The sequence below is a fragment of the Pinus tabuliformis genome, chromosome 3_2, assembly GCF_031772625.1.
Source record: "Pinus tabuliformis cultivar Carrire ecotype Pingquan chromosome 3_2, CPIR1, whole genome shotgun sequence".
Taxonomy (NCBI): domain Eukaryota; kingdom Viridiplantae; phylum Streptophyta; class Pinopsida; order Pinales; family Pinaceae; genus Pinus; species Pinus tabuliformis.
The window spans coordinates 585998536-586011645 of NC_142302.1; positions in this window are offsets into that span (position 1 = coordinate 585998536).

Genomic DNA, 13110 nt, shown 5'->3' on the forward strand with positions numbered 1-13110 from the left:
AAGAAAAGGCATATAAATCACAAATAAAAGTAACTGTTATAGTTATATATATATATATATATATAAATAAGAAAAAACATTAATTTATAAGTTATTTATAATTTCTATATATAATTTGTGAGGTTATGATTCTTGAGATTATTGATACATTAGTTTGTAATATAATTAACTTGTAGTTTGAGTAATCATGATTAAAAAACATTTAAGTTTTAAAAATCGGTATCACACTCACATTTAGCATAGTTAGATTTTTATCTATTAAGTGTGAAATGGTAACTTTTACTATGCCTTAATAATACAATTTGTCAGGCTGTACTTTGATCTATATATGATACACCAATATTATATTAGTGTTTTTATTTATTTATTAAACTAATTTTAAATTAAAATTAATTTTTAGAGGTAAAATAATTTTTTTTCAAAAATAAAATACTAAAACAAAATTTATAAATTTATTTAATCAAATCTCATATAAATTAATTAATATATTCTCTATAAATTAATTAAAATATTTTCCATAGATATTATTATGTAAATGATATTTTAAAGCCCTTTATAAATAGACATTAATCTCCACTCATGCTTCACTTATGCTTCAGGATTTTTGGGAACTCTAGTATTAATGGTGTTACCTCTAAATATCTATCAAATTTTATAAATGTTATTTCAAGGCTTTATGCACTATCTCTTTCTGTTCACTTCTTACTAATGATCTTACGTTTAAATATTCATACTTTATAATATATAATTAGATTATTCCATCATAACTTTTCTTCCTGAGTTTTCTTTCTTTTGGCGTGTTTTCATATTTCTTTTGGATGTTTAAGGTTCAATAAAAGTTTCCAATTGAAAAATGTCATTTTCATACACGAAGAATCAATTAATGTAACACTGATATGTTCTTGGGTATAATGATATATTTGGGTATTGAAATTGTTAAAATGTATGCGTTTTTTTTAGTGTTGATAAAGCATATTTTTTATAAATTATATAAAACCAAATTGATATGTAGATGTTGGGAGTTCTTTAAAACCCAATGGTTATGTAAACGTGTACAATAGTTTAAGTTATTCCGTTAACTTAATTTTAATGATAAGTTAGAGTAACAAAGCTTATGGTTTTAAAAATTGGAACTAGGTTTTGAATGGGCGATATATCAAATTAGGTCAAATCGCGACTCAATTAAACAGATCGAATAAATCAGAAAGAATATATCAATCAATTGTTTTAATTTATAATTTAGAATATCATAACACTATTCCAAATTATTAGAGGCAAAATTTGCAAATTTTTCTAATCTATATACCATGTAACAGTGCATGCATCAAAATGGCACAGAGTACAATACATATCATCAAAAAAATACATAATCAATGAGGTTCTAACTTCCAAATGGCCTCTAAGTCCAAAAACAATGCATAGCTCAAAGTACTAGGCCATTTCTATACTGTAAATTTGAAATTAATAGACAATATGAATCGATTGTTCATCAAATTTATGCTAGTATAGCTTTTTCTCTACCCTTCGTTTCCTTAAACTTATCAATATTTTCAAGGTATCCTACCCTATTAGGTCTTATCACTTCATCTCATGCATCACATGGGATTACATGGCCACTTATACCATCCAAGTTTTTCTTCAACCTATATATGCGCCGCCCAAAGATTGGGCACTTGCAGTATTTGACCAACATTTTTCCACCAACAATATCATAATGGACCCATATAAAATCTTTGGCTTTTTGGGCCATGATGGATGATGAAATTGAAGATTTCAATAGAAAGAGATATATAACTAAAATAAAAATGCATCTAAGTAAAATGTAAAACCTATTGTAAATTTCAAAACAAAAAAAGAAACATATTTAGCCTACCCAAACCCCTTTTTACATAAAATAGAAGAAAAAAAATGAAAATGGGGACAACAATCAAATCTACAAAATTTCAAGAGATAAATCATACATGGAAATGAAAACCACTTGTTAAAGCCTTATCTTAAAGACACTAACTCCACTAGATAACTACAAACAAACTCCAAGATGATAAAAAACATCCAAAGTTTCTATTCTTTCTCCAAAGCCTAGTGTTGTTATAGACTCTCTAAGATCTCATATACTCACAAACACTAGAAATTGTATGTGTGAGGAAAATAGGAGTTTAGGAATTCCTTTTAAAGTTATGTGGATAGTTCCCAATGGGGCTGGAAAACAAGGCGGGGCATGGAGTTGGGGGGCGAGCCCGTCATTGCACCTGCTTAGAATTCATCAAAGAGGGGGTGGCATGACCATCCCCCCACATGAAAAAGCATGTGTCATCTAATGCAAAGTACCAATACGAAGTTCTAACATTCTTTTTTCATTCTCTCTTGAAGGGGAGGTCTTCTCCAGTGTATATTGTATTTCTATAAACATCCCTTTCCGCAAGTGTGATTTTCCAGAACTTGCAATGTGGAGAGGTTTCCTCATGATAGTGAAGACATTCCTATGGAACTTCTATAGTTGAATTGCATGTTTTGGTACCCATTTGTCCTTGTCTCTAGGCTTTAGGTGGTCGAGCCTATCAAATAGGTTATAGTGATTCATGGCACCTGTGCATAATTAATTTTACATGATGTATATAAAAGTCTCTTAGAAGGGTAGGGTTTCCTCTCTGGTAGCACAATTCACACACAATAGTGGCACCCTCTAGACCTGACTATCATATTGAGATTGGACACTAAGATGTTGGTGCCTCAATTGCATCTTGAGTGGTTGGCAACTTGGACGACTCTATTAGTGATAAAATATATGTATATCACTCTACATTCTATCTTTTTTGGAGTTTATTATAAGGTTTTTAGTTCGTGCGTGGGATCAATTTGTACTGGTGGCCATTGGAAATTATTCCTATGGATTCTGTCATAGAATTTGTCTTCAAGTCCAACTTGTTTTCCTTCTTGGGATGCTCCCTCCCCTTTGGTTCAATCTCTCAGCACTCTATTTTCACCCTTATATCTCCCTTAGCAAAATTTGGTTCCCAACATTTGGTGTCTATTTTTATTCCCTCTTAGTCATTGTATCTTGTTAGTGCATGGACAACTACCATGGAGTGGTGGTTGACACCCTCAAGGTAGACCATGAGCCCATGACCAAGCAAAAGAGGCTACAACAATATACAATTTCATCACTCCCTTAGAATTTAAATATAAAATATGTCACTAGGAATCCTTATCTGTTGCTAATCAATAAGCCTTTTTAGATACTGACATCATTGATGCGGTTTCTCAATGGGTTCATGACACTAGTAATACCAAGTGATGATGGAATAAATACCTCAATTCTATTACATTCCATTAGCAGTTGAAAACCATTCGGGTTCATGTTCAAATAATAATAATAATAATAATAATATATATATATATATATATATATATATATATATATATATATATAGATATATATATATATATATATATATATATATATATATATATGTATATGGAAGATATGAAATGTGCTCAATGGAATCAATGCTTCTAGTTAGAGTGTTTGGATGAGATAATATCTCTCCTTGAGAGCCACCTTCAATATGAGGGGAAAGACATAACCCCCCTGGGATCTCTCTACAAAAACGCTACTCCAATGACTTCATCCGAACGATTCTCTTCCTACATACTTGACTGAATGAATGATGATGGGTCACACTTTTAACTGAATGTGGTGATGAAATTTCAAATGTTTACTCTTTTATTGAATTAAAGCCTTCAAAATTCATATAAGCATGTGAATTTTGATTTAGTGTAAAAACACAATTTGTGTAGAATTATGTTGTCCTAATGATATTTTTTCATAAAAAATTAGAGTCATATAATATGTCAATTTTCCATTAAATGAAATTCTTGTCCTTGCAAATTTTCATAGATCTAAAGAGGTATGTGTGTGTTCACGTAGCATAGCTTAGTCTAAATTGTGTAATTTAATATATATATATATATATATATATATATATATATATATATATATATATATATATATATATATATATATATAGCATGATCTACATTGAGAGGACTAAGTTTTTCATACTAAAAAATAATTTTTATGCAAAATTATATTTTTTATTATTTTTCAAAGTTGGCGAAGTAATATTTCAATTGTATTTCGTAGACAAATGTGTCCGTGTAATGTTTTTTTCAACTATTTAAATAAATTGGAATGGAAAGAGTAGCCTTTTGAAGAGGACTTGTAAATGAAGATAGTGGTATTTTTTGAAAAAATTTCAATGTGTATATTTTATGTTATTGATTTTTTATCCACTCTTTAAAATTTTCCAAAAAAAAGTTAAGCATTATGTTTAAAAGAAAATAGATGAAAAATATCATATGAATACGAAACTGTCAAACCCATATGCCATTAGATAAAGGATTCCTTCATGAATCCAACATAATCACTTTGCCACCTATGGACACATTTTTCCCTAAGTCCACTAGGGTACAAAATGGTGTTGCATAAATTTTTGTAAAAGGGGTACTAAAATTGTGGATTTTAGGAATTTAGAAGCTTGATCAAGTGCTTAAATTTTAAATTCAAATGGCTTGACCGAGGGTTTTTGTTGATAGTGCTGGAAATTTGACAACCAAGGGGGTTTCCTTGATGTCATGTTCCAATTATACCTCACATCGTTTGGAGTAGGATCCCCATATGGAGTATCAACCCCAGTGTCATATATTCTTATAGATTTTCCTTGGCTTTAGTTGTCAGCAAGAGAGAGAAACATGTATGTGCCTTTGCAAAAATCAAGTATATGTGCCTAGTGAATGTTTGGTTGCAGGTGTATCAAGGTTCTTCTACTGTAGAGGGAGGAAAGGTGAGCCTCTAAGAGAGATGTAATAGTACCACCCTAGTAGATCCGCACACAAACGAAAAGAGAATCACCTAACATCAAGAGGAATAGTCCACATAGATGTGATGATTTTTGCAACCATTACAACACATTTTCAATTAGATAAGAACTAAAATAACCGAAATACTTCAACTACTTTAGTACAAGTGAAAGCAAACATTTAACATAAACATTCACATAACAGTCTTACATGTATTCACAATCCATGCATGAAAATGTGTTGGCCATCAAGCTTCAAGTCTTAAGTAAAGGTCCCAAGATACATGAATATAATGAACATCACTAGCTCCAATAGTGGAGTGTTGAAGCCACAACTTACTCCCCAAAAGTACTGACTCTATCTCTCTGATGCCATATGGGAGAAGTCAAGGTGAAAAGTCATTTCCATGAACAATGAGGGTGTATATACAACAAATGGCATGATCCTTCACCTCGCTTATGACTCTTGGAATACCTTCATGATTGTTTGACTTCTCATGACTTTTCTACTTCCTACATGATTTTTCACATTACATAAATGACTCTTGGAATTCCACTTAACATTACATTTTCCAATATAGGATTACATAATCCACAAATGAGGTAGAACATGATGGCTCATGATTGAAATGACACGACACTAATGACGTAGACTGCATGTTGACATGGCAATGTGAGGCCACTCTTTGTTGTTTCTTCTTTTGATCAGATATGTATCCAATACTTCATCTTTGTAAGAGATATGCTTTGTTCTCTATATCCACCCTCCAAATGGTTGTGAATCGATATGGCGTCTTCATGTGGTCTTGATCTTCCAACTTATGTTATAATCCAATGTTCCTTCATATTATTTCCCGATGATCATCTTATCTCCTTAGCTCCTTAGGAGTTTTACACATCAATTTGTCACCATGACAATTGATCAATGTATGGGTCTTTTTATCATCCATGGACATGTTTGATTGAACTCCCTTAGAAGTCAAAAAACCAAAAATATCTTTAATAAGATGGGAAATTTGGGAAAAATAATTGTCACACCTTGTCAAGTATCACCTACACTGATTTTCCTAGATATTCTTGCACATTCACTAGAATTAACTCTAAGAACAACACAGAAACGCATTCTATCTACCACTATAGACCGCGTGGGTGAATCAAAGAAAGTAAAAATAAAAAGTACATTCTAGAAACATAACTCGTCGAATATTTCACAACTGAAAGATTCGAGGTGATGAATATTCAATATATAACCCTCAGATTATGCATCTTAATCCCTTTCCTCAAGGAAACTGAATCCCTAAATTAGGGGATCTCACCCTCCTCTTTTGGATCGGAAAATTCTTCCTCTTGGCCTACAAAATGACTAGAGGGTAGAGGGATTGAAGAGGTTAGAACTGAGAGAAGATAAACTTATGCCACTAGTTTGATATTGGAAAACTTACTACCCAAGGAGGAGATTGAAGGCATTTGGGAGGAACTTCACGACATCAGGGTGAAGGTTGTAAGGCTCTTTTTTATCTTTAATTAATAAAAATGAACGCTTTTCCCCATTGAATTGTCTTATTGGAATGATGAATCGTTTATAATTTTTTAAAGTGTGTATTAAGGAAAATTCAGTTCCTAATCTCCTTGATCATATGGTTAAGTTTCTTTGGATTATGACATCGCATATGATTTTGATATTTTTCTTGTTTATGGTTGCAGGTCTTATCAAGCATTGAGGAAATACAACAAGTCACAACAAGAGATCTTCATCAAGCATTTCATGAAATAGGTGAGATTCTCATCCATTGGCTTTAATACTTATAATTAAAACAAGTCCAACTTAGGAAAAGAGTTAGTTCAATTGTTTGTTTGTTTCTAGTTTTCTTCAAGGCTCTAGGGAGATCTCTCTTGTTTACGATAGGGATTTGTCTGGTGCAACAAATTAGTGACTCTATTGGGGAATGTTTCTATTCTCTTTCTTTTCCTTAGATTTATTTTCTAATCTTTCTGGCTTATCTTGACCCGAGTCTTTATGAACTAATGACCTTTTAGATCTTTGTGGTTGATTTCTTGATTTTTTATTTTTTATTGGGTTTGTAAGATTTGTGCTATTTTTGTTCACCAAATGAGCACAGATTTGAGTTGGTTTTCCTTAGAAACTGGGCGCATGTGCTTTGTTTTGTATTACTGACCTGTGCAAGCACTGGAATTTTTTGAAAATTTAACTTTTATTTCAACCCACACCTGAATTTAATTTTCTAGAAGTATCATTATCTTTGTTTGGACAGTGTTATGTCTCTTCTAAACTCATTTGAGTGCTTTTTAAATGTTTTATGAGAATTTGGTCTTTCTGCAGAAGTTGGTTCAAGTTTTGTCTAGTTTTTTTGTCGATTGATCAAAACAGGATAGGTTATCCTTGAGTTTGTGATATCCCTACCTTATCCAGTCAAATACACCAATTTACCTTTTAATCTTTCTTCTTTGTGTTCAATTTCATATTGAATTACAAATTAGGGTTTCTTGAGGTTTAGTGATTTTGTGAAGGAATTGTTGCCATTTCTTTGATAAAAAGGAATTATTTCTTTGCAATTTTCAATTTTTTTCTCATGATTACACTGCTGATATCATTGAATTAAAGCATTCATAGGGAAAATGTATTTGATTTTTGTGTGCCTAAAAGTTTTGAGTGATAAATTATAAAGCGTATTTTTTGTTTGTTTGATCTTTAGGTAAATCTAGAACTTAGCTTCCTTCTACATTTTCATTGCATTGAAATGGAATTGGTTGTTTTACGAAAAGTTTGAAAAGTCATGAGTTTTGTATTTCATTTCACAAAAATCAAAGGAACACTTTCTTTTCTCTAAATAGGATCATCAAATTTCAAAATTACAAATTACATAATTGAGTGCATTAACATTTTGAGTCTTGTCATAATATCATGAGTTTCACCTCCATCACCTATTGAGTAAAAGCAAACTTAATAATACAACGTTAATTAAAATTCATCTAGAATTTTATATTTTTTAGGGCTCTTACCACCTACAATAGCTTAAGTGTAGGGCTTTGGAATAGGAAAGTGAGTAAAATTTCCAAAACTACATATATACAGTAGAATCTTGGGCTAGGGAGAGAAAATCGAATTATTTCAGTTTTTCTTTGGGAAGCTCTTCTTTTACATGAGTTAAGCACAATATAATGTCAAATTTGGTGAAGTGATCACACCCACTTCATTATCCAAGATATAGTGATTTGCACGTATTACAAATGTACGAAAAGGTACTTTGGGTCACTTGAAAGTAAACCTCCAATTAATCATGTGGAGGATCCTTCAAGGGGATTGAGCTTGTTACTCTTCACTTGCATGTACATTCGATCTATGATTGTCACCCCAAGTAAAATTGTTGTATTTGGTAAACATAGTGACCATAATCCTAAGGCTCTACTTAAGGTGACAACAAAAGGAAGGTCTTGTTGTACCTGGAACAAATGTTGACTAGACTCACTTGGAATTTTTGGAGGGTAATATTTGCTTGAGATGGTATAAGAAAAGTTACTTGCACCAAACTGTTTCATTAAGCAGGTTTTCAAGGTAACTATTCCCAAATTCTCATATCTATAAATCTTTTGACCTTGATCACTGCAATGTTGGATTTCATCACCAACTAGTAATTATTGATCTCTATGAGAAGTCAGTTTGTATGGTTTTAACTCCTAGATTTTTAGCATGTGTTACTTTCTATGTTTTTTTTTAACTTTTTAGAGACTTTAGGTGTAATTAGATATTGTGTGAATTATCAATTGAAAATTTTTCATTGTGGCTAAATTATCGAGACAATCACATAGGATGCTTGGGCAACCCCCTGAGTATACACCGAGTTAGTTATAAAATATCAAAGTTGAAAAATATAAATCATCGAGGTATGAGATTACAACAGAACCTGAAACTTATATTATTATAGAATATGATGTAACAGGAATTGAAATTAATCAACCTGAAACATCAACTAGTTTAGAATCTGAAATGACAAGACATGAACTTGGTCAACCTCAAAAATTAGAATCACACTAAAAAAAAACTGATTTAATAATGAATCAATTTATTCAAACATAATCAAATATTGGAGAGGTTCCAGATTCACAATTAACAAAACCATATATCGAAGAACTCGAGTCTAACATTTTTGAGCCTAAATCACCTTCAGCTGCTTTAGCCCCTACTCCGATTCCTCCACATTCACCGAGTATAAAACTAATTATTATTGATATTCTTTCTCTTCATCTCATTAGCATCAAAGAACTTGCCTAAAACAAAGAAGAAGAATCACCTCACGCACTAGTTTCTACCAGTGAACCAACATATATTTTGGATCTTCTCGTTAGGTCGCTTCACCTTGACCCTTGGTATTTCACACCCATTAAATTTTTAGGAAAAGGTATAACAAGTTACACGAATCCTTACCCTTCCATACCAGGTTTTGACTGGTCTAGAATGGATTATGGAGGTATGTCATCAGACACATCTATGTTTTCCACTTCTTTGAGGTCAACTTTATATGGTGGCCCATCAATGCCTCCTAGATATCAATCTCTTTCTGGGATGTATTTAGGTTCTTCTCCCTCAAATCAACCTTTAAATATGTCAACTGGGTTAACTAATCCAACACTTCAGGATTTAACATATGATCAATATATTAATATGATTTCTGGCAACATAGGTAATCCTCAAACAAACCCAATAGGTGGTTTTTACCTGCCTCGGGGGTAACCTTCATATCCTCCTCCAGGAGGTCAACCTTTAGTTGGAAATTATCCTATAGGTGGAGGGAAACCTCCTTACGGAAATTATCCTAATTATGTTAAGATGCCTCAAACCGGTTTTGGTCTACCTATTATGCCTCAACCCGCCATGGAAACGCCTTACCCTGGGGTGAATACAATTTGGAATCCTTCGTTTAATCAACAATCAATTCCAGTTGCTCCTCAAGTGCCTATGTATCAACCTTTTCAACTCGTTGGATAGCCTATTCATCAAATTCCTATTCAAGTCCAACATCCTTTTCAAGCTAGTCCATCCACACCTGTTCAACAACCATTGCAACAACATGTTTTGAGTACTCCTCAAAACTTGATTCAGTTTGTTATGCCTATGTCTGTACAAACTCTAGTCATGAGTTCACCACGAACTCCCATCCTAGGAGTATCGCAAGTAACTATTCCCTTTACTTCTTAAGTAACTATGCAATGAACTACTTAGGGTATGCCTCAGGTATCTTCTGATCAAATTTCTTCTACCATTTAGTTTATTCCCCAAATACATTTCATACAACCTAGTATGTCATACATTAAAACGTCATTTCAAGGGAAAACTTTGCAAATCCAACCCGAGAGTCAGTTTGTTCAAGGCCAGCCTTTTCAAACCCAATTTATCCTAGGTCAACCTTTACAGAGTCAACCCTTTCAAGGACATGTCCTTCAAGGTAAAATGGGTCAGGGTCCTCCGTTCCAGAATCAACCATACCTAGGTCATACTTTTCAAGTACCTTTTCAACCACAATTTGGTATGGCTCATCTTGGCTATCCAAGAGGTATGCAAATTCCAACTACTCAAGATATTCTAGGATATCCTGGATATTTATTATCCTCCACCAACTATAAGAATTGTCCCTCAATGGTATTAGTACGCACAACAGGATCCTAACCATCAATTTCCATTTATTGTAACTTTGGATTTACCAGACCTATCGTTGTTAACCAATGATCCTATTTACTACTTACTGTATTGGCCCGCTATTCTTATAAAGTTGCCCAATGACATTCCTAAGTTTGAAGGTAAATCAGGAGAAGACCCATCAAATCATGTTAGGACTTATCATCTTTGGTGCACCTCCAATTCATTAATTGATGATTTCATTAGATTACAACTTTTTCAACGAGCCTTAATCAGTTTAGCAACAAAATGCTATGTAGAATTTCCATGAGATTCCTTTAATACATTCAATGCCCTTGCTAATACCTTTTTGACACACTTTCAGTTACCCATTCGATACGATAATGGAAATGAAATTTCAACCTCTTTAAAATAGACAACATTGACCCATATATCAGATCACATTCATGAATGCAGACAAAGAAATCATTTGGTTAAAGTTTATATCTCGGACTAGATTCTGGCTGAATGGTTGATAAAATCACTTTTACCAGTGATTACTAATGATGTTGCCCAAGGTGGAGTAGTAACTGAAGAGCAAGTTATTGCTCACACTCAATACCTAGATCTTGTTTATACTTAGTTTGGTACCTTGTATGAAAATATCCCAGATTTACCAAGTCCCAGTCAAGCTAATATAGCCCTTACAAGATCACATGCCACAGATGGTATAACCGGTTCTATTAGCCAAAAAAATAAGAACAAAAAGAAAGAATCTAAGAAACCTCAGATTTTGGCTTTACCTGATTCAGTCGAAGAAGAGCTTTCTCTTGAAATTACTTCTGAAATAAACATAATGGAATCATCTATTGTCAAAAGTAAGAAATCCGGACGTAAGAAAAAAAGAAAAGGAAAAGCTAAACAAGATACCTCTTCCAAGGAGAAATCAAGAAAGAATGAATTGTCTGATGAAAAGAAGTAACCTCAATATCCTTGTTTGGTTTCTGAAGAAGATCATTACACTAAGGAGTGTCTTCATCATGCCGAAGTTTCTAAATTTATCAAAAGTTCACCCACTCCCGCTATTTTGAAGGATCTTTCCCTCCTCAAGACAACAAAATGGTTTCTCATAACCAATATTCCTCCTTCACACTGGAAGATATCATCATGATGTCTTCGAATGTTACGGTAGAAATTAGATTTAAAGACTATGGATCAACGAATACTATTGAAGATGGAGATGATACCCACTTCATTATCCAAGATATAGTGATTTGTACGTATTACAAATGTACTGAAAGGTACTTTGGGTCACTTGAAAGTAAACCTCCAATTAATCATGTGGAGGATCCTTCAAGGGGATTGAGCTTATTACTCTTCACTTGCATGTACATTCGATCTATGACTGCCACCCCAAGTGAAATTGTTGTATTTGGTAAACAGAGTGACCATAATCCTAGGGCTCTACCTAAGGTGACAACAAAGGGAAGGTCTTGTTGTACCTAGAACAACTGTTGACTAGACTCACTTGGAATTTTTGGAGGGCAATATTTGCTTGAGATGGTATAAGAAAAGTTACTTACACCAAACTATTTCATTAAGCAGGTTGTCAAGGTAACTATTTCCAAATTCTCGTATCTATAAATCTTTTGACCTTGATCACTGCGATGTTGGATTTCATCACCAACTAGTAATTATTGATCTCTATGAGAAGTCAGTTTGTATGGTTTTAACTCCTAGATTTTTAGCGTGTGTTACTTTCTATGTTGTTTTAACTTTTTAGAGACTTTAGGTGTAAATAGATATTGTGTGAATTATCAATTGGAATTTTTTCACGGTCGCTAAATTATTGAGACAATCACGTAGGATGCTTTGGCAAACCCCTGAGTATACACCGAGTTAGTTATAAAATATCAAAGCTGAAAAATATAAATCATAGAGGTATGAGATTAAAACAGAACCTGAAACTTCTATTATTATAGATTCTGATGTAACAGGAATTGAAATTAATCAACCAGAAACATCAACTAGTTTAGAATCTGAAATGACAGGACATGAACTTGATCAACCTCAAAAATTAGAATCACACTCAAAATAAACTGATTTAATAATGACTCAATTTATTCAAACATAATCAAATATTGGAGAGGTTCTAGATTCACAATTAATAGAACCATATATTGAAGAACCTGAGTCTAACATTTTTGAGCCTAAATCACCTTCAGTTGCTTTAGCCCCTACTCCGATTCCTCCACGTTCACCAAGTATAAAACTAATTATTATTGACATTCTTCCTCTTCATCTCATTAGCATCGAAGAAATTGCCTCAAACAAAGAAGAAGAATCACCTCACACACCAGTTTCTACCAGTGAACCAACATATATTTTCGATCTTCTCTTTAGGTCTCTTCACCTTGACCCTTGGTATTTCATACCCATGAAATTTTTAGGAAAAGGTATAACAAGTTACATGAATCCTTGCCCTTCCATACCAGGTTTTGACTGGTCTAGAATGGATTATGGAGGTATGTCAACAGACACATCTATGTTTTCTACTTCTTCGAGGTCAACTTTATATGGTGGCCCATCAATGCCTCCTAGATATCAATCTCTTTCTGG